Source organism: Cavia porcellus, unplaced genomic scaffold (genome assembly GCF_034190915.1).
Source record: "Cavia porcellus strain 051 isolate PalLab524CR breed Dunkin Hartley unplaced genomic scaffold, mCavPor4.1 scaffold_14, whole genome shotgun sequence".
Classification (NCBI taxonomy): Eukaryota; Metazoa; Chordata; class Mammalia; order Rodentia; family Caviidae; genus Cavia; species Cavia porcellus.
The window spans coordinates 12,997,607-13,023,635 of record NW_026947497.1 but is presented as its reverse complement, the minus strand read 5'-3'; the positions used below and the strand labels follow the sequence as shown (position 1 = coordinate 13,023,635).

The window sequence follows — 26,029 nt, the reverse complement described above, 5'->3', positions numbered from 1 at the left end:
CCACTTCTTCAATCCTGTGTCCCTTCAGTTTTTGACATTAAAATCCTTTTCCTAGCTGCTCTTATTTTGTTAAGGGACAGGCTTGATCTTTGTCAAAACTGTAACCCTCCTGTTCTCTCCCCTTCCAATTAAAGCTCTTGAATGCCTCAGTTTTAATTTTTAGTATGGACCAGTGTTAGTCAGTGGCCCTTACTGTTTGGGAGTGAGGCTCAAGGGCAGTGGCCTTGGAGCTTTACTTCCTTGGTGGCACTGGCACAGAATTGTGCTGTCATAGCTACTAGGGTGTCCCAGCTCTGAATGCCAGCAATTTCATTTAGCACACAGGGTAAACTGCAGCCTTCTCACAGCGTGCACTCTGCAGGATCACTTCTTAATCAAAGAAAGCACTTATGAGGATGTTAAAGCACATTCTGAGACAAGTGAGATCATTAAAATACTGCCAGCATTTGATCATACATTGAAAACATCATGGTTGGACTTTCTTACATGAGTTTTTTATAAGACAGTATTTTTAGAGCACTTCTTGATTCATAGCAAAATTAAGTGGAGAAATATGCTTTGAGGATATTGCCTCCCTCCCAGTTTGCAGGATCCAAGAGGGAACTACAGAACATCCAAGCAGTACATGGAATCAGAATGGAGACACTTAGGCAGATTGCACAGGACCTGGACAAAATGGGTGGGAAGAGCCAACGCCCTTACTGCAGTGCCCTCCTGGGACAGCGAGGCTCCAGCTCTGTAGAAACTCAGCCAGGAAGGGCGGCCCAGGTAAAGAAAAGCCTTTGCAATTTCTATGGTTAAACTTAAAGATAAGACATAGGATTTGACCTGGATCCAGATTCTTTAATGATAAAACAAGAGCTCTTGTGCTTCCACATCTGCTGCTGTTACGTGTGTGCCTGGGTATATGGACGTGCGGGTAAACACTTGGTTCTATGTATTTCCTGGAATTAATTTTCCTACACTGTGTTCAAGAGGGAGTTACCATGTTACTAGTCTAAAGTTTGAAAATTATTACTTTAACATACATACCTTTAAGAAGGAAAAAATGCCTGCAATTAAACTATGGGCCTCTGTTGATAGCTTATAATACAGACTGATTCTGGAAAAGTTAACATATGACAAGTATTCCTGGAAGCAATGAAATGCAGTGACTTATTTTTATTACAAATTGACAACCAATGTTTTCCCATATTTCCTGTTTTTTTCCTCGCTGTTGTGAAATACAATTTATTTTTTGTTTTGTTTGTTTGAGATGAGTGTCTTGCTGTGTTGCTCAAGGTGGCCTTAAGCTTTTGATTCTTTCTCCTTGCTTCTCAAGTAGATGGAACTGCAGGTGAGAGCCACCACACCTAGAAAATATAAATAAATTGAAATAAATTATTGCTTCACATAAACATAGGTTGTTCTGCATCTATTTAGTTCTATCAATCTTTCACTCTATTATTACACTAATAAAATTCAATCTCACCAATTTTTTTATTTTACTTTTCAATGATGAGTAGTGTCTATCCTTGTTATTTTTTTTCTTTTTTTTCAAAATTCTATTTTCTTGTTAGATATCTCCTCCACATACAAAATTTTAAACTACTCTTCAAATTTTCTAGGCAGAACTACTAGTGATTGATTTTTATAACTTTAAATTTAGAAATAATTTTAGTAGAATTATCATAATTATAGTATTAATTTTTCCAATAAATATTTAAACCATTTGAATTTTTGTACTTACATTATACATTTAAATTTGGATAGATTAAAATTTTATTAAGTATCTAAAAGTAAAATTATTTAGCCAAGATGTATAATAATATTTAATTCTGATAAACATTGCCAAATTTTACTCCAGAAATTGATTAATGTCCAATAAACAGTGTATAGTATGCTTGTTCATTCAGGTCCTTTTTTATAATTAACTTTATAATTAAGTATAATATAATTATAATATTTATATAATATAATATATATTAAATAACATTATATAATAAATATATAATTTATAATATAATTAAATTTTAAAATATTTTATTTTATCTTGTTAGCTTTAGTTTTAGCAACTATATTTTCATTTCCTTAATTATTAGTGAAACTGAGCTACTTTTCGTATTTTTATCAGCCAGTAATATTTCTCTTCTCCTATTCATTTTACTAGATTTGTTATCAAGTACTAATTCTTTTTTTTCCAGCTAATTTACATTTATGGGCATGAAATTTTGCCTTCACTTAGTAGGAGATATTTTATAGTCTTACTGTTCTTCCACATACCATGTCTGTTATTTAATCTTTTAACATATTCTGATAGCTAATATTTTTTGCCTTGAGAATGTTAGGCTCCAGTTAGGAAACTGAAATCTTGTTAATGGTATGTGTCATGTATTCCCATGTGCTAATCAATGCTTTTATCTTTTGTTTTTTCTAGATCATGATTGCCCTGCATCCCTGAGCAGACTGTTGAAGCCTTATCTGGTTACATAACGATACAGCATGACCCCCTGAAGTAATTTTCTCTTTCCATACTCCACTAGACTTTTCCAAAGCACAACTTTTAGCATAAATGCCAGTACATTATCCTTCCCATGATAATATTTGACTTTCAGTTCCGCCCTTGGGTTCTGTTCCTTTATGTTGGAATCAAGTCTAATCATCTTGCAATGTATCAATCCTGCTTATTTGGCGTTTTTTAAAGAATGATCACTAACACTAAAGTAATCTCCAGACTGTGCAGTCCTCAGAGGCTGAACTGCTGGACAATGCCTGAGTAGAGAATGTGGCCCATCATACAGTCACATCAGAATGTCCCATGTCCACGGGTTCATCTCAGAGGTACACGTCACACATAGTTACCTGGCAAACTGTGCTAGTAGAGTAGCCAATGATAAGAGAATAGAGAAGAAAATGCCTTGATGAATGTTATAAAGACAGCTTCCACATCACAAAGGTGGGATTTCAGACTCCCAAGCAATCTAGGGGAGTTGTGCTTGTGCACTTTATGAGTGCCCTTATGGTTGCAAATCTTTATTGTGAAACAGCTGTGTTGCCGGGTTGTATTGTGGGTCTAGCTGGGTTGCCCAACCTGGTCTCCAAATCCTAGAGTCAAACAATGTTCTTGTCTCAGCCTCCTGAGCAGCTGGGACAGTGTGACACACTACCACTGTAAGTTTTGAGATGACTCATTACTTTCATGTTTCATCTCACAGTTGTCATAATGGCCAATGCAAAATTACTATAGTTCAGCTAATGTGCTGAGTCTACCCACAATTTCAGAGAATATCAGGCTTTTACTGTGCCTTAACACCACTAGAACTTCAATGCAGAGGAGCTAAGCAATCCTCTAACACATGATGACCTTGTGAAAGAATATGGCTAAGTCCTGCTTTCTGTATTGATTGATTCTTAACTAAGGTAGCACATGGTCTTTTTCCAACAACACATCATTGTCTAGTCTGATGCATTTTACTTTATTCTGTGAAACTATTCTATCAGGGGAAGACTCATTGAAGATCTTCTTTTCAGTTCAAAAAGATAGTTGTCAAATATGGTGTATTGGATGCAGCCTGTGCTTAATGGTGTTTGATTTCTAGTGGATTTTAATTATCTGCAACTCAAAGTGAACACAGAGCCCTGAAGATTGAGACTAAGTATTTAAAATTATTAACTAGAAATGAGAACTAAGGATGTATTCATGGATTAACTAAGAAGGGGATATCTCCTTATGAGTACAGAATGACACTACAAGGACTAACATGTAGGGTTCTTTCCACATCACTCCAGCAGCCTGTGAATGTGCCAGGAGAGTTGTGAACATCACAGAAGGTGCCTGTTCTACTGTGGCAATGCACAGGGATGTTCGAAGACTTAATGAGGAGGCATCCTCAGCAAAACAGCCACGTGCTCATTACAGGAAAGCAAATTCAAGAAGGTAAAGAAAGAAAGGATAAGAAGGAAACAATGACAGTAGGTCCTGACTTCTTCAGTCTTCTAAGAAATCTTTGTTTTCATACAATTTTCACTCTGTTGAGCTCTCTCAGTTACTTACATGAAAATGGTGTAATTTTAGCATATCTCCAAATTCCCATCTTTTGTTCTTGAATAAGAAAATTGCTAGGAATATCATTCTTTAATAAAGCTTCTTTTATTCAAAAACCTGCTTCTTTACATGAGGAGCTTGATACTCTTGATTCTCCTTTTCCAAGTAATCTAATTATTTCTGTAAGATCATAAAATTTTCGCTTTATTTCTGTCATTCACAAAATTCTCCACACACATCCTTCTAAATTAGTCATTTTGAACTCAGTAAGATTTTCTACTTGAAAATTTAAGTCTTTTGATGATTCAAGGAAGTGTTCTTCCTTTATCTATGTGGTTACAATTTTCCCCAGTTATTCTTCTATTCTTTTAAGAGCTCTAAATTATTTCCATGTCTCATGTTTTCATCTGTCTTCTATTATTATTTTTAATATTATGTTTTCCATTTAGTCTGCCAAGAAATAATTTGATTGTCAGAAATTTTGAGATTCTATATTGAAATTTCAAACTGGAGAACTATACTTTTGTTTTCTAAAACTCTACTTATTTTATAGTGTTCTAATTGCTCTACTGAAGTATATCATAAATGAATTTGCCTTGCAGTTCATTCAAAGTCTTCTCATTTTTTATCATGAATTGCCCCTCAGTGGGAGCTACTGTTGTGAACATGTGGCTTGGTCTACCTGTTTAAAATCAGTGTGCTCTTTACTCTTTATTCTTCTACACAAATATTTTTACAATGGCAATAATTTATACATACAGACATCTTTTCTATTCAGCATTGCCTATTATACTACCAAATTTGAAATAATCAACAAAATACTGTTAACTAAATTCAGAAGACACATAACTTGATATGCCATGAATCCATCAAAAATAATAAGGTCTTAAGATATGAATTAGAATAAGGGAATAAAATCAGAATCTGCCCCTTTAATCCTAGTGAAATGTGAATAAGTAGCTAAAACAGGAAAAAGAAAAGCTCAAACATTTAAAGCTACTTTTATTTCCATTAAACAAGGAATATGAGAATTAAAGTCAGGTCCCACTAGAGCGAAGAAGACAGAAGAGAAAATCTAAGAGGAGTCTCTCTAGCCCTTGCAGCTTAATGAAGATGTGGCAGGAATCCACTGCCTTTGTCTATTCTCTCATTTTCATCAAGAAGAATAAGATAATAGAATTAAGTAAGACAAATCAAACATATCTGTCTTACTAATTAGTATAAAAGGAATAAATTAGTCTAGTAACACAAATACAAGGAGATTAGATGTAAAACTAAAGAATAACCTGTGTGCAAGGAGAAAAATCAAGGGAAGCGTTGAAGCAAAAAGGACTGGTGACAATGTTGACAATAAATGACAAAAGTCACAGAGGTGATTGTATTTATTCATGCAGAATCTAAATGTATAAGACAAGCGCTTTAGGAATATAATATAAAATAGAAAAAAGTTAACAATAAGACATCTTATTAGCCTTTACTTGACTCTTTAGACAAGTAATTTTTTTTTAAAAAAAGAATAAACAACAATAGCTAACAATAAAGTGGATCAAAAGGTAGCTAAATCCTGCACTCTTAAAACAAAGGATATACTTTTTTTCAAGTGCTTCTATAATATTAAAAACCTGACTTGCCTTATGCTATAAAAATATATTTTATAAAAATATGAAAGTGTTGGGAGTCATTGAAGCTGGAAATTGACCTAGGGCATGACCCTACCAAAATCCAAAGAACTCCCAGGTCAGCCACATGAAGAAGTTGCTACAGCCCAGAAAAACATCAAGCTCCTAGCAATCCAAGCAATGAATTTCTAGGCCAAGGGGCTGAAATTAACATCATCCTTCCCAGTATATAAATAAACATGCTACACTGTTTAACAGTACTTTCCCTCTCATCAGGAGAGTAAGGGCTCCACCTGACCCCAGCCTTGCTTTTGCTTTATTTTTCTTATCCTCTCACGTTCCTTCACCCCCAAGAACCTCAGGAGCCACATAGATCGTGGCATATGGCATCTGAACATGGACAGGGTAAGAGATTGTGGGCAAGGGGACACTTCTCACTAGGGGGAGAAGCACATTGAGTAGTGTAGTGATATTGGCTTCAATAAGTGTAAAGAGTGGGCCATTGAAAGTCTCTTTTTCTCTAGGGCCAATTATAAACAGGCCTGTGAGACACCCCTTCCCCTGGGGTGGGGGGGAGGTAAATTGATTATGTCAACTGTCTAACTATGGGGCAAATATATTCAAAAGAATCGCAAATGTGTAAGGAACTGTTCATTGCATGCTTGGTTCTAGTATTTACATTACTTCTGTGGATCTACATTAGACAGGATCTTATTAACTGTAAGCTTCTTGAGATAACCACAATGGAAATGACTCCAGACACTGTTTTAGAATCAAGTCCTGAGCAGGGAAAAGGTGGCAGCATGACGGCCACCCCAATAAACTTAGCTGAGCTACAAGTGGCAATTTTTTAAACAAATTTTGCTGCATCACAGGTTGGAACTTCCACCTCTCAGGGAGTAGAGTTGTTTTCTCTGTCTCTCTTGCAACTAGCACTGAAAGAAGCCAGGTGGGCAGGGGAGTAGATGGAGGGTTTTCAACGTATCTACCTGGTTACAGAACTTTTAGTACCCAATAATCTGGGACAAGTTATACATCATCATGAAGTGGTACCACTGAAGTCATTAAAAGAATTTTTTAAATGCTACTACCACCTATGGCCCTACAGCCCCATTTACTGTGGTTTTCACAGAGCTCCTAGAACAACAAGTTATGGCCCCAAGTGACTGGATAGCTAAAACATGTTTAAATCCAGGGGATTGTTTGTTGTGGAAAGGATTTTTTTTTAAATTATCCATAGACTAGACCATGCACAGTGCCACTCAGAACATAACTATTACAAAAATATGTTGATGGGTGTCTTTGCCACTACAGGCAGTCAGCTTTCTTTTGATATGCAAGTATGTGACCAAGTTAGAATAGCAGCCACAGAGACTGAAGGGAGCTCCCTTCAAGGGGTGAGACTTCCCTGGATTTGATTTCCATTCGTCAAGGTCCAGATAAAACATATCAGTATTTTGCTGCACATTTATTACAAGCTTGTGAGAGTTATAATTGACAAAGAAGCAAGTAAATTAACAGTTCAACAACTGATGTTTGAAAATGCAAGTAAATGGTGTAAAGAAGTTTTAGGATCCCACAAAAGGTGAGGTATGCATCTTAGATGATTCAGGTTTGTGCAGATATTGCCCCCTGGTATGTACAGGGGGCTGCTTTAGCAGCAAATCTCACTTAGGTCATCAACCCACAGCCTAAAGGAAAGGGAAACTTGTTATCATTGCAGGGGGGAAGACATCTTGCTTGAAACTGTTCTGCTACTGCACCTGTGGAGGCAGCACAGTGGCTGTCTGTCTCTTCCACAAAACCTCCCCATACCTGTAAAAGATGTCTATGAGGACAACATTGGGAAAGTGATTATAGATTAAAAATAGATGTGGAAGGCTGGCCCATTTGGGAAAACTTCCAATAGGACTTGCCTTGGCCCCGCCAAATAATGGGTGTGCTTTCCTCAATTCCTCCCAGCCTCACGCTCTGCCACCAAGTATGTTTCCTACCTCTGGTGAGCAAGTGTTTATAAATTGGAAAAAATCTATAAACAAGGAAAAGGGCCAAGGGTTTTTGATCTCCCAATACTTATTGAATTCAGCAGATTAAGCAAGATCGTCCTGAGATGGAATTGATCATTGAAGAAAAGACATTCAAAGGGCTTTAAGACCCAGGAACAGGTGTTTCTGTTATTGCCCAAAAGCGTTGGCCAATGACATGGCCTCGGGATTTGGCAACTACAGATCTACAGGGTGTGGGCAACATTTTTTCACCCTAATAGAAGTGCTAACTTGTTAACCTGGAGGATGCAGGTCACTCTGGACATTTCTCACCTTATGTCCTCCCCCATATACAAGTTAATTTATGGGGTTGTGATGTATTACAGGATATGGGGGCATTTCTGGTTAGCCTTAACTTTTTGGTGACTCATCAGGTGTTACAACAAGGTTTTCTCCCCACTCAAGCTCTTGGTAAAAACAATCAAAGAAAGAGAGAACCTTTCCAATAAACCCCAAAAAGGACTGTTTTGGCATAGTGTACTCAACTTCACATTTTTAGGGGAGGCCTTGATCTCTTCTCCGACCCCACAGATGATATCCAAGATAACTTGGATGTCTGATGACCCTGTTTGGGTTGATCAGTGGCTTGTAGCAGCTCATTCACTGGTTAATGAACAAATGATGGCAGGACAGCTATAACTCTCCAATAGCCCTTGGAATACCCTATTTTCACAATAAAAAAGAAGTCAGGAAAATGAAGACTATTACAAGATTTGCAGGCTGTTAATAAAACCATGGACCCTATGGGAGCACTTCAACCAGGATTGCCTAGTCCCATAGCTATTTCTTTGCATTTTTCTCTCATGGTGATTGATTCAAAGGATTGATTTTTTACTATTCCCCTTCATCCTCAGGATAAAGAATGTTTTGCCTTTAGTCTACCTTCTACTAATCATCAGCCTCCTACATATCACTTCCAGTGGTGGTGTCTGCCATAAAGAATGGCAAATAGTTAGACTTTATGTCAAGAGTTTGTGGCTGCAGCTATTTTGTCAGTCTGTCAGGCTTATACATCTATTTATCTTACTCATTATACTCCATAGATGATATAATATTGGCACCTTTTTCATATTTGAGTTACATCATCCAGCAAAGACATATTGTGCCATAAACTCTTCAGATTCAAACTAATCAACTTGCAATCTTATTGGATTTTCAGACTTTACTTGGTAATATTAATTGGCTCTGCCTAGCTCTTAAGCTAATTCATGATTTAGGTCCAAACCTTCAGGGGTGACCCAGCCCACACATCTCCAAGGACACTCACATCAGAGGCTAAAGTTGCCTTGCGCAAAGTTAATCTGGCTCTCTTCACTGTCCAACTTTCTAGAGTGGACCCAGATTTTCCCATGTTTTTAATTATCTTCTCTACTGTATGTATGCCCACTGGGGTCTTTTGCCAGTCACAGGGACCTTCACAATGGCTACATATGACCATACTCCACACAAAACCATTACTCCCTTCTATGAGGCTGTGGAAGAACTGATTGCATGTGGGTGAACATGCGCTATTCCGCTTATTGTTTGTGAGGTACAAGCTATCATTGTTCCCTTTTCTTCTGTCCAACAACAGTGAATATGGCAATTTTCAACCTCTTGGCAATCTGTATTGGCTAACTTCCCCGATAATGTAGATTGTCATTATCCTCCAGATAAATTAATTCAATTTGCCTCTCTCACACTCTTTTTTTTTTCCTTCAAATATAAGTTCAGTCCCCATAGTAGGAGCTTTCTTCATTTCCACAGATGGGCCATCATCAGCCAAAGGAGATTATGGGACAGCCTCCTCTTCCTGAATACGGGATAAGGGTTTCTCCTCTGCACAAAAGACTGAATTACAAGCTCTCATATTGGCCTTGAAATATCATTCATCCACTCCAATTAACCTTTTTGCAGACTTTGCCTATATGTATGGTACAATGTGCCACATTGAAACTGCTACAATACACATTAGTCAAGAAGATATTTTTCACTTATATCACACATTCCAGCTCACCATTCAATCGTGTCATGCTCCCTTTTTTATTAGCCATTTACTTTCTCATTCCCAGTTATAGGGTCTCTCATCGAGGGAAACAATGCAATGAATAGATTGGTGGCTACTGTCACACCATACCATTCAACAGGCTTCTGTCTCCCATGCCACATTCCATCATAGTGCTTCTGCCCTACACAAATAGTTCCATTTAACCTGAGAACAGATAGGACAAATTGGCAAACAATGTTTCTCATGTGTAATACATCTCCCCTCACTTTTCATGAGGGTTAATCCCTGAGGGTTACACATCAATCATTTCTGGCAGATGGATGTCACTCACATTCCTGAATTTGGCTCCCTACACTGGGTCCATGTTTCAGTGGGCACTTTTTTGGGCTATATCTTTGCTTCTGTTCACACTGGTGAAGCGGCTAGATATGTCATTGCTCACTTCTTGGATGCTTTAGTGCCCTAGACTGCCTGCAGGCACTTAAGGCTGACAGTGGCCTGGTTTATGAGTTCTGCCTTTCAAATGTTTTGTAAAGCTTTTCATGTTTCCCTTACCATAAGAATTCTTTATAGGTCAAGAAATTGCTGAGTGTGCTCACTGTACACTCAAGATTTGATGACAAAAACAGAAAGGTGAAGCTTTTCCTATAAAATTTACACCTCATAATAGACTTGATTTGGCAATATATACAATTAACTTTTTAAATGCTACTAAGGATGGTATTATAGCAGTAGAAAAACAATTTAATGAAATGAAGAAAAAAGGGCTAGGAAGGGTCCTTCGGAAAGATCTTCATACTGGACAATAGAAAGGTCCTAGTCCACTACTCACCTGAGGTAGAGGGTATGATTGTATTTTCCCAGAGAATGCTGAACAGCCTTTCTGGATGCCAGAGCATACTGTCCAGATGTATCATGGATTCTAACCCAGAGAAGGAGTTGATTCCACCTCTCAAGAAACTGATGCTAAGTCCTATGACAGTGATGCCTCAGAGATCACACCACAATTGATAGAAAATGATGAAGCTATAACCAATCTTAATTGACCCAAGATACATGCCCAGGAGATGGTAATCAAAAATAAAACCAAAGGTCCAAATAGATAATAGGAGTGTATACTAAGTCCTATGACAAAATATATATTATAGATAAGATTTTTCTTTCAAATCCTTTTTATGAGAGATCTCTGTTAATTGACCTACAAAAAAATCTGACTAGTCTAGTTATAATTAAAAATTCCACAATTGTAAAAAGATTAATATAATTTAATTTGGCTAAAATATATTTGCATGTGCTCTGTTGTGTATATTTGTCAGTCCGTCTGTGTATCTGCTTGTTTGTTTGTCCAGTCTATTTGTAAGCAGTTGTTGGGAATTAGGTAAGCTAGTGATCATTCACACATGTGGAGCTGAAAGCACAAGTGCCCATATAGGAGTGCCCAAGTAGCACAGAGTGCCTGAAAAGTGTCCTGAGAGCATGGGCTGCACCGGAGGTGGCAGGTGTTTCCACTCCAAGGATACAAGGTATAAGAAGTGAGCTAGTTCAGCAAAGGGGCAGGAAATAGGTCCAGGGAACTTAGAGAGTTCTTGCAGATACCTACAATTCTGTACTTGTTTCTATGTTTGTTTGAATCTGTACAGGTTGTCTGTCCATGTTTGTCCATTTGTCCACCCTATAAACAGCTGTACACTTTATTTTGAGTTCAACAATTTTCCTCTTTTAGTTTTTCTTTTACATTCTTGGATTATTTGATCAAAGGTTTGTTTGGGTTATAGATTTACAAAGCATGCTTCCACCTGGGTTGCCAGCTAGTCCAAATGCTACATTGGTTCCCAGCTGGTCGAAATGATGCAAAGATTGGTTAGGTAAATGTAAAATATATTGTTGTTTATTATTAACCTGAGAGTCTGTCATTGTTTAAAAATTAATAGGTTAAATGTTATGATAGTATTTTTCATAAGTCATCAAAAATTATTAAAATAAACAAACAAAATCCCTTAGAGGGGATTATTGGACAGGACTCCAGGTGATGAATAAGAAAGCAGCTGCCTGGTAACATTTTTAAACAGTTTTTGTTCATTGATTGGAAGACTCAATGATCTCCATAGCCCATAAGGAGGAGGTTTTGCCTATTCACATTGATCATCAGCAAAAGAAATAATACAATAAGGTTTTTTGATTTTAAAAATGTCCATACAAAGGTTTCATATGGTGTGGGAGGCCCTGTAATTGGCTGCCAGCTTATATCTGCAGGCTGCATTACTTTAACTCCCTCTAGGAGTTAAGTTTGGTAGTTAAACAGCACCTTGCCTAGCTTGTTTGGCCTGGCCTATTCAGGAATTATGCTAATCAGCTCGCTTTATGAGCTCACACGTGGGAAATTTGAAAATTTGAATTAGCCTATGACCTTCAGTCTTGCCACTGTTACTAAGTTACCTGCTGACATCTCAGAATACAAATCCCTCTCCCCAGTACCCTGTATATTTGATACTCATTATTGAATAAACGAGACTTGATTGGACTTCATCTTGTCTCCTTCTTTGCATCTCTAGGGTCTCCATGGACTTACCCACAGGCCGGGACAATATGGGTATGTTAAATTGTTATTAACCTCATGGTATATTTATGTACTCATGCCTGCAGTTGTACAGGTCTTCAAAAATGTAAAACAGATTGCTTATGATGACAAAATTTTGCTTCAGATTCAGACCTCTGCGTTTAACAAAAATTTATGAGATGTACATCCCACTGAAGTTCAACAAGTTAGGTAAAAGCTTTTCTGTATTAGATAGGGATGACTGACAAAAAGGGAGGTATCTTATGCCAAAAATGCAAATTCAAATGTGTCAAAAATGCGAATTCAATTATGTTTAAAAATGTCATCATGATTTTCATGTTATAACATTAGGTATGGTTCTGATTTCTAATTTGCTGTGTAAAATATATAACTGTTAACATTCTACAGGCATTCGAATGTTAAAACATCCATGGTTGTTAAAAATAATGATTCTGTTTTAAGTTCTCAGATGTTTGAGATTTAGATAAGATGATAATACTACACTTACTGCCTCTTCTACATTGTACTGTTATCAGTCTTTCCTCCTGAATGTTCAGCAACTGAGGTTTAGAGACCAACAATTAGAGAGGTAGATCAGCTAAAAGGATAGCCAATATTTTGGCCCTGGCACTCCAAGGTCAAGCAAGACCCAGAACACTAGAGAACCTCTGCTTGACATCTGATACTCAGTGAGTTCCTGGTCTATTGATCAAAGAGACTATTAGACCACAGAGGAAAGTGATCGTTCATTTATGGTGTGGTTAAGGAGAGTTACTAGGAGAAGTCTCCCAGTCCTTCACAGAAACCAACTTGATCAAGCAGTGACCATGACTCATCTGAATGGCTGACATTGACAAGAACTAAGAGGTGCTATGTAGGGTTTCAAGGCATTTCTTGAGGAGACTTAGCTGACCTTGATAAACAAACAAAAAACTTACTGTTTTTAACACAGATCTCAAGTTAACTTGGCCCTGAACATCTTGCAACCACTAGACATATATAAAATAATTATCATGGTTTATGTCTGTGCCCCCCAGGCCTCATGAGTTTGCATTGTGCATTTGTGATTGGTTCATTGTCTAGTGCTTGGATTGATGGTGTCAGTGCTCCACCCACATAGGGATGGAGCCAGGATGTGATGTAATGGCAGGAAGAAGGTGTGTCTTGTTCTTTGCCAGTTCCTGTTTGCTGTTTCCAGCTGCCAAGAACTGTGGCCCAGCCATGCCCACCTACCTGGGAGCCGACTGAGTGTGGACTGAAACCTCCAAAAACTTTCCTTTCCCAACTTGGGCATCAAGTATTTTGTCTCAGCGATGAGCATAAAGTAACTAAGACAGATTTTGGTACTGAGGAGTGGGGTCGTTTGCTGTGACTAAACCTGACCATGTTTCTCGAGAGGCTTTGGAAATGGCTTGTGGGCGGAGTTTGGAAAGGTTTGGACATGTTGCCTGGATGCATAGAGCTGGAGCAGCTTAGGCTGTTCTGTAGAGGAGATTCTGGTCAGAGCTCAGGAGACCAGAAGGCTGATAGAAAGCCTGATGGTAAAGACCAGGCTTGGGAGGTTTCTGCTGGGAAGAAGGAATGCATTGGTTGTTGGACTCCACGTGATGTGTGTTATGGCTTGGCAGAAAGTTTGTCTGCATTTTGCTCCTGCCCAGAGACTTTGCCTGAGACTGAGACAAAGGGCAATGGACTGATTAATCTTGAAAAGGAAATTAAAAAGCAATCGAATATTGAGTCTGTGGCATGGCTATTGTTGGTGGCTTTTACCCAGCTTTATGTTTCAAATCAAGAGCAAAGAGCCCAGCAGGATTATTTAAAATGCTGTGAATTTGGCCAGAAGGAAAATTTCAGGAAGGCTGTGGATTGTAAAGACAGAGTTGAGATTTTGATTCCTGAAGAGAAACAGAGAGATAAAAAAGATGGCTCCAGGGCATCCCAGGAAGCAGATCCCCACCCTGTGCAGCCTCACAGCAAAGGTAAAAGAATTTGCTCAGAAGAAAAAGCTGAAGAGTGCCATGCTCCAGAAAGGCGACAAAGGCCACATGAGGTTCCAGAATGGCGGAGATGTAGAGAAGCTTTTTCTCACAATCAGGCAAACAGAGCCCTGCAATCCAGGCAATTGACCCCTACAGCCAAGAGAGAGAAAAGCCTGGCTACTGCTTTAGCTAGCAGCAAACCTTGGCGGCATTCACAAGGTGCTGATTTTAGGTGCAAGGAAAATGCATGAATTCTGATGGTAAGATGGCTTCCACCTTGATTGCAAAGGGTCTGGGGGCCAAACAGTGTGCCCCTGAGAGGGCAATTTGTGAAGATGTAAGGGTGAAGCTGAAGGTGCAGTGGAGACCCCAGAAGTTTGGAAAAGCCAGGAACATGGATGATCCAAGGAAAGCTGCAAAAAGCGAGCAGAGAGGATTTAAGAGAAAAGCTGCAGGAGTTGAAATCTCCAGAGGTGCCACGGGGATGGAATCACGCAAGCCTTTTGGAGCTTGCAACCAGATTGCTTCAGATGCTGAGCATGGAACTCTAGGACTTAATGTTTGCCCTGCTGGATATTGGACTTGCTTTGTTTCCCATACTTTATATTCCCCTGTTTGTAACTTTTGGAATGGTAATGTTTATCTTGTGCTTCTGCATTTCAGAAATGTTTAACCTTGTTTCATTTGTACAGGGGTTACAGTTAAGAGTTTTCCATAGATCTTGGAGGAGACTTGGGACTTGGACTTTTCAGCAATGCTGAAGCTTTTAGGACTTTGGCAACTCTTGGAGGTGGACTAAATGTCTTTTGTATAAAGGATGTACATGAGTCCTGGGGGCCAGGGGTGGAATGTCATAGTTTATGTCTGTGTCCCCCCGGGCCTCATGAGTTTGCATTGTGCATTTGTGATTGGTTCATTGTCTAGTGCTTGGATTGATGATGTCAGTGATTGGTTCATTGTCTAGTGCTTGGATTGATGATGTCAGTGCTCCACCCACATAGGGGTGGAGCCAGGATATGATGTAATGGCAGGAAGAAGGTGTGTCTTGCTCTTTGCTGGTTCCTGTTTGCTGTTTCCAGCCGCCATGAACTGTGGCCCAGCCATGCCTGCCTGCCTGGGAGCCAACTGAGTGTGGACTGAAACCTCTAAAAACTGTAAGAAATAAACCTTTCCTTTCCCAACTTGGGCATCAGGTATTTTGTCTCAGCGACAAGCATAAAGTAACTAAGACAATAATGCTAAAGTATTGTGTTGCAAAAGAAACTCAAACCACTAATACTTTTGACAATTGCCAGCTGTACTGGTAGCTGACTACTGTTACAGACTGATGGACTGCATTAGGTTTCAATTGCATAAGGTAAGGACTTGAAATCTTTGGACTACACTTTAAAAAATGATATCTACAGATCTTTCCAATACATCTCCTCCAGCTTTAACAGACCACCCGTCCTGTGCAACAAAAAACAAAAGAGATGGACATGTTGGGAGGCCTGGAAGCTGGAAATTTACCTACAGCATGACCCAGACATGACCCTACCAAAAACACAGAGTGCCCAGGTCAGCCACATAAAGAAGTTGCTACAGTCCAGAATAACATCAGGCTCCTAGACAATTCAATCAATGGGTTGCTAGCAAGAGGGGCTGAAATTGACATTATTCTTCCCAGTATATAAATAAGAATGCTACACAGGTTGAACAGCATCTTTCCTCCCATCAGGAGAGTAGGGGCTCCACCTGACCCCAGCTTTGTCTTTTCTTTATTTTTCTCATTCTCTTGCAGTCTTTCACCTCCAGAACCTCAGGAGCCACAAGAGTTGTGAGATGAAACCATTGGATAAAATAACCTGATTATAAATTACTAAAAACATAAAATAATAACTAAAAGAAAGTACTAAAAAAATCTAAGACTTCAAAGTTATTTTACATTGGTTCATAAATAAAATAACTAAAATGGTTAATTTTATAGGAAACAGAAAATATGAAAAAATATACAGAAAAATAAATATCTATTCAAATGCTAATTTTGGTAGCAAAGTCTTAAAAACTAACTAGACAAAAATTTAATAGAGTTAAAATAAGCTTAAAGAAATAGTAAGACTACCAAATAAAGATAATAATATTTTGGAATTAAAAACACTAATAAATGAATCCCTGAGATATTATAAAATAGTAACCCAAAATGTGTAATAGTCACTGTACAAAAGAGAGGAAAAGAAAATGCTCTAAACTATATAACTGCATGTATATTTAAATGTATAAGACAGAAAATGATATCACAGAGTTCTAATGGATCATTGAACAGAACTGTTTGCAGTATCATTGCTGGAATGTCCACTCTACAAACTTTAATTCTGTGACTTGAACAATTATTTCTAAGATGGCAATATGTAATCTATTAACTAGTGATTTCCTACTGCGCATTTTTTTTTCTTCTGTAAATCTGTATAACTTGTACCCTTCACTGTTTTTTTTTCTTTTCTTTTCTCCTTAAATAAAAATTAAAAAAAAAAAAAAAAAAAAAAAAATAAAATAGTAATAACCATGCAAACACAAAAACTGATAAAATGTATATGAAGAAATCATTACACATGGAGAAATAGTAATGTAGTTTGCTCAAATTAATGTGATTAAATTTGTTATCCTGGAAAAGCATATGTTCTTTCTTTCTTTCTTTCTTTCTTTCTTTCTTTCTTTCATTTTCTTTCTTTCTTTCTTTCTTCTTTTCATGGTTGTTGTTGTTGTTGTTATTTTTTGAGACCAAGTCTCACTATGTAGCCCAGGCTGGCCTTGGCCTCACAGCAATCCTTCTGCCTCATCCTCAATAGTGCTGGGATTACAAGTGTGTGTCATCATGCCCAGTGATGCTTTTGTAAGAAATCAATCCTTTCTAAAATCGGTCACTGAAGGAAGATGCAGAAATCTATGCAACTTGTTTTGAATAGGCAAAACCACAGAGCTCTTCTATAGATCTGATAGGAGCCAAACAGATGGACAGTTAAAGTCCACGCTTTCAAGGAAAAAAAAATAGCTCTTATTATCTAACATGCTCCCGAGTATGTGAAGAGGAAAATGTTCCAAATTCAGTCTGCAATTCCTCCTAACATTGATCACAAAATGAACAAAAATGGCAAAGAGGAGAAAAAAAATACTTGAGCACATTTCTTAAAGTTGATGCAAAAATGTTCATCTGTTGATGTAAGTGGAGTATCAGAACACAGCATAATTTGAATTCATTTTGGAAATGAAATGCCGTTAAAGCAGGAAAAGTAAACACAATCCTTGTGTTAGCCATGTGGCAGGTTTTGTGCACCATCTCAGCCTTTGGCCCCTTGCATCCCCTCTCTGTGTTCTAGAGAGTGGGACGTGGGTTCCTCTGCATTGGAGGCTGAGTGTGATTCAGGATCCCACCAGGCAGGCAAGCTGGCCAGGAGGTTTGCGTTTGGAACTGTGCTAAACTGGGAGGGATTCATAAAAGGTTCTGCTCTGGTACAGGGACTGAGGCAGAACCCACTGTCCCACAGACAACAGCTTCTTCGTTCAAGGGCTTCCGTAGCAGTAGTCACTGGCTGACAGCAAGTACAACACTGAATTTGGAATCCCACCTACAGCCAATCACCTAAAGATTTTAAAACCACAAAATACGAGTTAAGGAATCTTTTCCTGACTAAGCCAGCTAAAGTGTTCATTATTGCCCACAACTGATACTACACAGGTCAAAGTGAAAAACAAAACAAACAAACAAACTATATATATATATATATATATATATATATATATATATATATATAACTCCTTTTAGGTCAAAAGTGTGAAGGTCTTGGGTTAATTGATAAGCCTCAATTGCCTTGATTTTGTTAGACTTTCCTAATAAAAATGAGATCCTTAGAGATACTTATACATGTAATATGTCTTTAAAACAAGTTGATATTTTACTTACTGGATAAACAGTTAATGACACACTAAATTACAGCACAAGTTTTTCTTCTTCACAAGTATACTTTCAGATTTTAGGGGGCAAAGTATTGGTCAATATAATTAGAGAAGCATGAGCATTGGATAGGAGAAACACACTTTTATTGTTTTTGCAACTAGAAAATTCAAAAGAAAGATATGCATGTGTTATAGTCAGAGGTTGTGCAGAGAAAAATTAAAACCAGAACATGGAATTTATAATATTATTTTATCATGGTCATTTAGAGTTAACACAAGAAAATGCAGGAAATTTATCCACAACACTAAAGACATAGAATATTTAGCCAAGGGCCTGAATCCCACAGCAATATCCCACATGAATTCAGATGAAGACCCAGAGCTCATGACAATGCCTCCTCCCACGAATCCAACTGGAGGTCTAGAGCCCACAAGAAGGACTCACGCCAGTCTCTTTTATGGATCTGTGCTGGGAAGGCCCAAGATCAAAGGTGGAAGCTAGAAAGTCTATGCCAGCAGTGTGAAGGAGCTGTGCTGGTAGGTTGAGGGTTCTATGCTGGAGCCAAGAAGTCACACTCAAAACAAAGACCAGAGCTGTCCTGAAAAGCACCACAGCCATCCTCAGTGACATGAAGGCCCTGAGCTCCTTCCCGACCATAAGCACAGTTGAGTAATGCCAGGAAGCTAGTGTGACTCATCCATTCTGGAAATTAAGCAGCACATGTCTTCCCCTCCAGAGCCAGGAAGCAACACTTGATATAAGGACCGGAGCTTCTCCAGGAGAACCAACAGCTCAAACAGCAACACACAGGAGAACCCACACTGCCTCATCACCTCAACACCTCCCTTTCCCTTCACCACACCTCTATTTATGCTGGCAACTTTCCCAGGTGGAACATCTACACTCAGTACCATGGTGATTTAATTCCGCTGGCATTAAGTTGACCACCAGTTTTTAATCTATAACAACACGATGCAACTATAACACTGGCACTCAGAAAGCTGAAGCTGGAGGAGAACCACAAGTTTGAGGGCAGCCTGGACTACATAGTAAGTTTAAAGGTAGCCTGCACAATATAATGAGATGCTGTCTAAAACAAAACAAAGCAAACAAACAAAAAACAGAAAAGAGAAGAAAGTTCAGAAGAATCAGCTAAGATTACCATGAGATAAACTATCTATTTATTGAAGTATCATATAAAATTACCTTCGTTTTTACAAATAAACACACATAAGAAATGGAGAATCAGCTGGCTCTAAGGGTGCATGCCTGCAATCCCAGATATTTTAGAAACTTTCTCAGGAAGATCACGATGTCAAGGCCATCCTTGGCAACTTAGTGAAACCCAGTCTCAAAATAAAAAGGGCTGAGGAGTAACTTAGTGGTCGACCAGTCTTAGATTTGGTCCTTAGAGGTGCCATGAAAGGGGGGAGGGAATTTTTTTTTTCAGTGTAAGTCATTAAACACAGGTTTTCACACTGAATTTGAAATCCTGCCTCAACCTCCCAGGCTGCTGGGGTTACAGGCGCGTGTCAACCATGTCCTCTTGGGAATCCTTTTTATTGGCCAAAAAGACAAAAGAAAATGAATAGAACTGGTAAATACAACAAGCCCTGCATCAGTTCCACACAAAGATATGTTTAAAATACTAAGATAAAAAAACACTTGAATGAAGAGAATGCAGTTTATTACTGTATATAAATATTCAATGCTTTAAAAACTTCTAAAGTATAAATATACACATTTTAAATGATTCCAATGAAAATAACAAGAGTACTCAATATGTACTTTTTAAAACTAGATTAACCAATTGAAAAATTTATAATACAGACATGCAGAAATACCTAAAAATTCTGAAATGTTACAAATGAGATCATTAATGAACAATGTTACCAGCTAGTAAAACACAAATTTTGCAGTTAAGTTATTAGATAGTATACTACAGCAGCATAGTTAGATGGAGAATTTCTAGAAATAACCTCAACCGTGAGTAGCAGTATGTAATGAAAGTAACATGGCCAATCAGAAAGAAAAAATATTTCTGTGCTTTTTATTTTTAATAATTAAAGATAGATTGAAAATTGCATTTTTTTTAGATTTAGAAATTGTAAAAATTTTATAAAAGTATTCAAAAAAATGTGAAAACATGCAGTAGCATTTCTATAAGGAATTAATTTTAAGTAAGATATACTGCAGGACAGCCATAAAGAAAATTACTGGGGGCTAAAGACTTAGTGTAGGGGTAGAAAGTTGTCTACCATGTGCAAAAACCTGGGTTCAAGCTGTAAAAAAAAAGATTCATTATAATAAAATAAAATTTTACATGGAAAAATTCAACTGTAAAATTCAACATAAGAAATGGAAAAATATAAAATTATAACACATTACTCAAAGTTTTAATTTCCATTTTTTCCATAAACGCTTTAAGATATAGTTTGTATTATATTCATATTATTCATAGATCAAAATGCTCAATCATATTTACAATACTCAGAGCAGTACAACCAACCCAACAATCAGTTTTAGAATATGTTCAACCCTCAAAAAAGACCCTGTACACATCCGCAGCTTCTCTGCCTTTCACCCCAAACCCCTTCCTCAGCTCTTGCTCCCGCCACCACCATGTGTCCCATTGTTCTTACCTTTGTCTGAAGCTGGCCTGGAAGTCCTTTGTCATGAGTGTCAGCAGACTTGGTGTCTTGGCTGCCTTGATGGCCTGGATCCACTGAAAATATTTACCTTTCATGGTCATTTCGATGTTGGGGAAGAACCAGAAGTCACATGGATGGGACGGATGATGGCTGGGATGGAATTTGGGCGGTGGATGCTGTATTATCACTTGTACCTTCCCTGGCAGTGTATCTGATATTTTTCTGAATGGTTATTTCTACCACATAAAATGAAAAGTCCATCCTGTTATGGGCATAAAAAAATGATTTTAAAAATAAATTATAGTCATCAGAAATACTCACCTCCACCACCACTTTTTTCTGTAATCCAAATTAACTTCTTGTCCTCCACATGTTTTGTACTGATGAAGATCTTTTCCTATCTGCAAGAGGAAACTTGAATTTTGTTGACGATATAAGGGTATTAATATAAAAGCACAAGCAAGATTGACAAGTTGGGGATTTAAATACATCATCAACTGAATGCCAATTATTAGAGGTAGCAGCACCAGTATCACTCATGAACATTAAACTGCTGAGTGCTGCTAAATACCAGAGTCAAGTTCCTTAAATTCCCAGTTACTTCACCAGCCCACTCCTAAAGGTCTCACATCTACCCTCTCACATTGCCACCCTTGGCTAAAAAACACAAAACAGGCACCCAAAAGTGAAAAAAGCCACACACCTTTCCCATCCTCCAAATCTCTGTCTCCTTCAGCCAGGCAAAATGCCCAGCTCACTGACTTTGAGGTCACACTGCAAATCTATTAATATAAAATGTCTCCAGATTAGCAGTTTTAATATATTACTTTTCAGTTTTGAATTGCTGCTGGGTTTTATCTTATCTGATTCTTGTCATTTTTGAAAATATGTAATCAAATAGCCTCTAAAATGTTTATATAATCAGATAGAATAGGATAAGATGAAACAGTGGTCCAGTACAATTAAAGGATATGCCATATTTAAACAGAAAGAAGGCAGAGAAACTGGAAATGTAAAAACATGAACTTAGGAGGGAGAAAATATTTAAAAACAAAGGGGAAAGGGTAAGAGAAACACTGGGGGAAATGAGAAAGCAAATAGAGTGATGAGAAGAATTTAACACATTAATGGGTAGTTTTGACTGATTTAATTTCATACTTTCTTGTGCTAATATTTTTAGTCTTGCTAATCATCAGTACTGATGTCATTTTTGTTTCTTTTTGGCTGGAACACGAAGATTTGCAAAACTGAAGCAACATATTATGCCTTTTGAATAATTTTATGTTATGATTCCAAATTTTAAAATGACATCTACCTAAGATTCACAGTTAGACAAACAAAATGATTGCAAATGATGCAATTCATTTAGTATTAGCCTAGATGTTAAACACATCAGAAGAAATTCTCTTAAAAATATTCCAGCTAGGTTAACTATCTTTTTGTCTCGTTACCAGTTGTGAATGTTGAAGCATGGATTTGCTCTTGAGTAAAAAAAAAAATCTTTAGAATATAAAATATAAATGCTAACATGATCTGGATAGAGTATTCCTGCATTATTCTCTCCAAAAGAAAATGCAGGGGGATTGTTCAGAAACTAAGATTTATCTTGGCATTTAAACAAGTTTTCATACAAGTTTTAAGAAGAATTGTGTCACTGCTGTGTCTTTCACGTTAAAAATTTCTGAATGTGTGGGATGTCACTGAATTATTCCTACCATCTTCTGTTAACAGGTCAGCGGAGCTTGCTTACCTGGTTTTTCTACCCCTGAGACATTAGGTGACACAAATTGGAAAGCACAGAATAACTCCTTAAAACAGACAACGGCTTCAGGCTAAGAGATTGCTGACGATGACAGGGAGTGAAGATGCTCCTTGAACTGAAAAGAAAGCTCAAGAATATTTTTTAGGAAAAATGTGGAAACTTGAGAGTAGTGAGACACAATCAACACTTAGGTGAATGGATAGATAGATGATAGGTGATGGGCAGATGACATATAGGTAGATAACTGATAGACCATAGATGATTGATAGACAATAGATAGCTAATAAATGATAAATGTTTGATAGATGATAAACAGATAAATGATAAATATATGAAGGTACATAAATAGATAAGTGATAATAGATGATAGACACTGAATTGAGAGGCAATAGACAGATGATAGATAGCTGATAGATAAATGATAGATCAATGATTTATAGATGATAGATAAACAGGTGAATAATACTAGATGATAGGTACATAAATAGATAAATGATAGATAAATAGAGGATAGACAGACCCTGGTGACTTTAGAAATACCTCTTTACTACAGTAGAGTGAGGAAGTTGACCATTAAGTTCATCAATACGTAATGGGCTATCAGCTCTAACCTTTTGCCCCCCACACAGCACCCGTGGGCACAGGGGATACGCTGGAGGATTTGGTTTGGTTCATCCCAAAATGGCACAAGGAGGATGTGGGCATCCCATCCCACCTAGCTTTCCTGTTCCAGGCTCACCTTTCACTGAGGACTCAGCTTTTGCATTAGCATCTGGTGTGGCCCTATACCCAGTGCCCGAGATTGGCCGAGCACTGCTCCGTTCTCCAGTTGTCCTGGTCCTTCCATCTCTCTGTCTCTGTCTCTGTCTCTGTCTCTGTCTCTGTCTCTGTCTCTGTCTCTGTCTCTGTCGGTCTCTGTCTTTGTCTCTCTCTCTCTCTCTCTCTCTCTCTCTCTCTCTCCTCTCTCTCTCTCTCTCTGTCTCTCTCTGGCTGAATCCTAGCTGTTTCAGTCAGAACTTCCTAGTACCACAGTCTCACCCACCCCCTTCAGCCTCTCACTCCCTGCCAGGTCATCCTGAAGTGGCTTCCCGACTTGCCGCAATCCCCAACTCCTGCAGACAGCCCGCCCTCTGCTTGCTGTTAGCGATGCGCATTCTTCTGCCAGTGCTGATGGACCCCAGCCTGTCACAGCCCAAGCCTGATCCTCCCACTAGAACGCACTGCAAGGAGCCAGGAGCTGTCCAGGCCTTGGATTTAAAAGACGAGAATAACAAAAACTCCAATATAAATTGTTATTAACAAATAAAATAAACACACATCTTGAGTCATTAATTTCCAAATATCTGGAAAAACAATTCATTGGGATAATCTCATTTGTTTTTGAGAATCTCATTTTTTTTTTTTTTTTTTTGGAGAATCTTATTTTTTGACAGCAAGCACAAATAGTTTTTCATCATTCTAGCTGGCATAGATATGCTGAAGATGAACACTAAAAGTGCTCACTGTAAGATAAACTCAGTGCAGGGGTGGGGAGCATTCATGTAAACGAAGACCTGTCTCTTCTGGCTAGTGTAGGAACTGATTTTTGTTTATGAACATGTAAAAAACATTATCTGAACCAAAAAGTCTCAGTGTCTGTGAAGGAAAACAGCGTCTCCTGCCTCCTACTTGATGTTTATTTGAAAAACAGAGATATTACACCTTCAGATCACAGCCTACATTCCTTCCCGTATGAAGGACTTTCTCCTCTCAGTGTGGCTTGCAGGACAGTCTTTACAGGAAAATCCTGGCCAACATCCGGGTCATCCTCTACCTGTGGCTGCACCTTTAGGCTGGACCTGGATGCAAGCAATTTGACAAAACCTCATGGTACCTCGTGCAGGTGGCCGTCTACACTATCTGTGTCCAGGCTTCTCATTCCCAGGATCAGAACAACTTGTCTTGTTGAGAAAATAGCAGCAGATAAAAGATATTGAGATTTTGCTTTTTTGTACCTTTTTCCATTTTAATGTACAAAACGCCACATTTCAGCTCCCTGTGCAAATGCTTTATGATTATGTGTATTGGGAGGAAAATTCATTACAAAGCCCCTCATGGAGAGAATAAAGTGAAAATGTCCCCACATTTGTAAGATATATATCAAAGGAGAGGCTTTTTTGTCTATATCAGAACTTTGTATTGCTGGATTCACACAACTAGTGGGTCAGCTAAAAGTATTTTGTTCAGAAGTAGCATTCTGATGTGAAAAACTTGAGGAGCAAGAGTCCTATCAGATGACCAAAGCAACTTATTTATCAAAAATATTTTAATAGAGAAAAGAAAATGAATTATTGTATTATTAATTATGGCCTGACTATAAATAACATTAGGGTTAATACTGGATATTATTGTATTGCCTGAATCCACTGAATCAACTTAGAAATGATCACATTAAATGTAGTGGTAGAGTTAAATATCACCCTTGCCTTATAAATAAACTTGGCTAATTTGAAATTGCTTTTTGTTGAACTGCTTCTCAAGGGTATTTTCTGTACTTTAGACCTTTTTCCATGTGTATTCTAACAGAACCATGAAATGCCCAACATCACGTCAGTGCAGACTGTACGGAAGGAGTCCAGTCTTCTTTGTTCCCCTCTGGGTAGAGAGTCCTTAATCAGCTGACTGATGATAATGAGTTGAGAGACTCAATGTGGACTCCAAGCTGATGCTTGGTCACTAACACTGACAGAATAGGCATTATGCTACCAGCTGGATAGAAGTTTTACCCTACAAACACAGGACTTCTGTAGCTATGTCTACTTGACGTATCTATGTTCATCAGGTAGATTTTCATCTGCCCAAGTTTTGTCTGTTCTATGATGACGACCATCAATCCCGGAAGGACCTATTGCAGCTGAGAGATGAGACATTGATTGGCCAAGCACGAGTGGCAGAGTTTCTTCTAGTGTTTGCATGACTTGTACATTAAGAATGATTCACATTTATGGTCTCAGAACAAATTAGATGAGCTACCATGCACAAAATTGCATCATAAACCGCAAAGCTTTTCTGATTAAAAAAAATTGTAGTTTTTCAATGTAGATTTTTTTTTTTTTTTTTTTTTTTTTTTTTTTTTGTCTTTTTGAGACAGGGTCTCACTATGTAGTTCAGGCTGGCCTTGAGCTCACTTTGTAGCCCACACTGGTCTCGAACTTGCAACAATCCTCCTGCCTCAGCCTCCCGAGTGCTGGGATTACAGGCATGAGCCACCATGCCCAGCTTCAATGTTGATTTTTATAGGAAAGAAAAGAGTTATACTTGAGTAGTCAATACTGCCAGTCATTTGATCATTGAAATGCATTTCAGGCAATCAGATTTGTTGAAGTTTATTAAGAATAAACAAACTTACAGGTCTTGCTCAAAAAAGCAGAATACATGCTATTGATCCTATGTCTGTGAAAATACTTGTACTTTACTTCCAGAAAAGTGGGAACA

General features: G+C 38.0%; 1 long non-coding RNA gene across 2 annotated transcripts; it reads right to left on the bottom strand.

Moving 5' to 3' along the window:
* Window positions 1-833: 833 nt before the first annotated feature.
* On the bottom strand, window positions 834-23,520 carry LOC134470382 (uncharacterized). 2 transcript variants are annotated; one of them, XR_010039233.1, is made up of 4 exons: window positions 23,295-23,520; window positions 20,785-21,055; window positions 4,034-4,204; window positions 834-1,352 (listed from the first exon to the last, which is right to left on the bottom strand). It is a non-coding gene; the product is annotated as an uncharacterized LOC134470382 (long non-coding RNA). The 2 variants fall into 2 exon arrangements; XR_010039232.1 differs by lacking the exon at window positions 4,034-4,204.
* Between the last annotated feature and the right edge of the window lie 2,509 nt (window positions 23,521-26,029).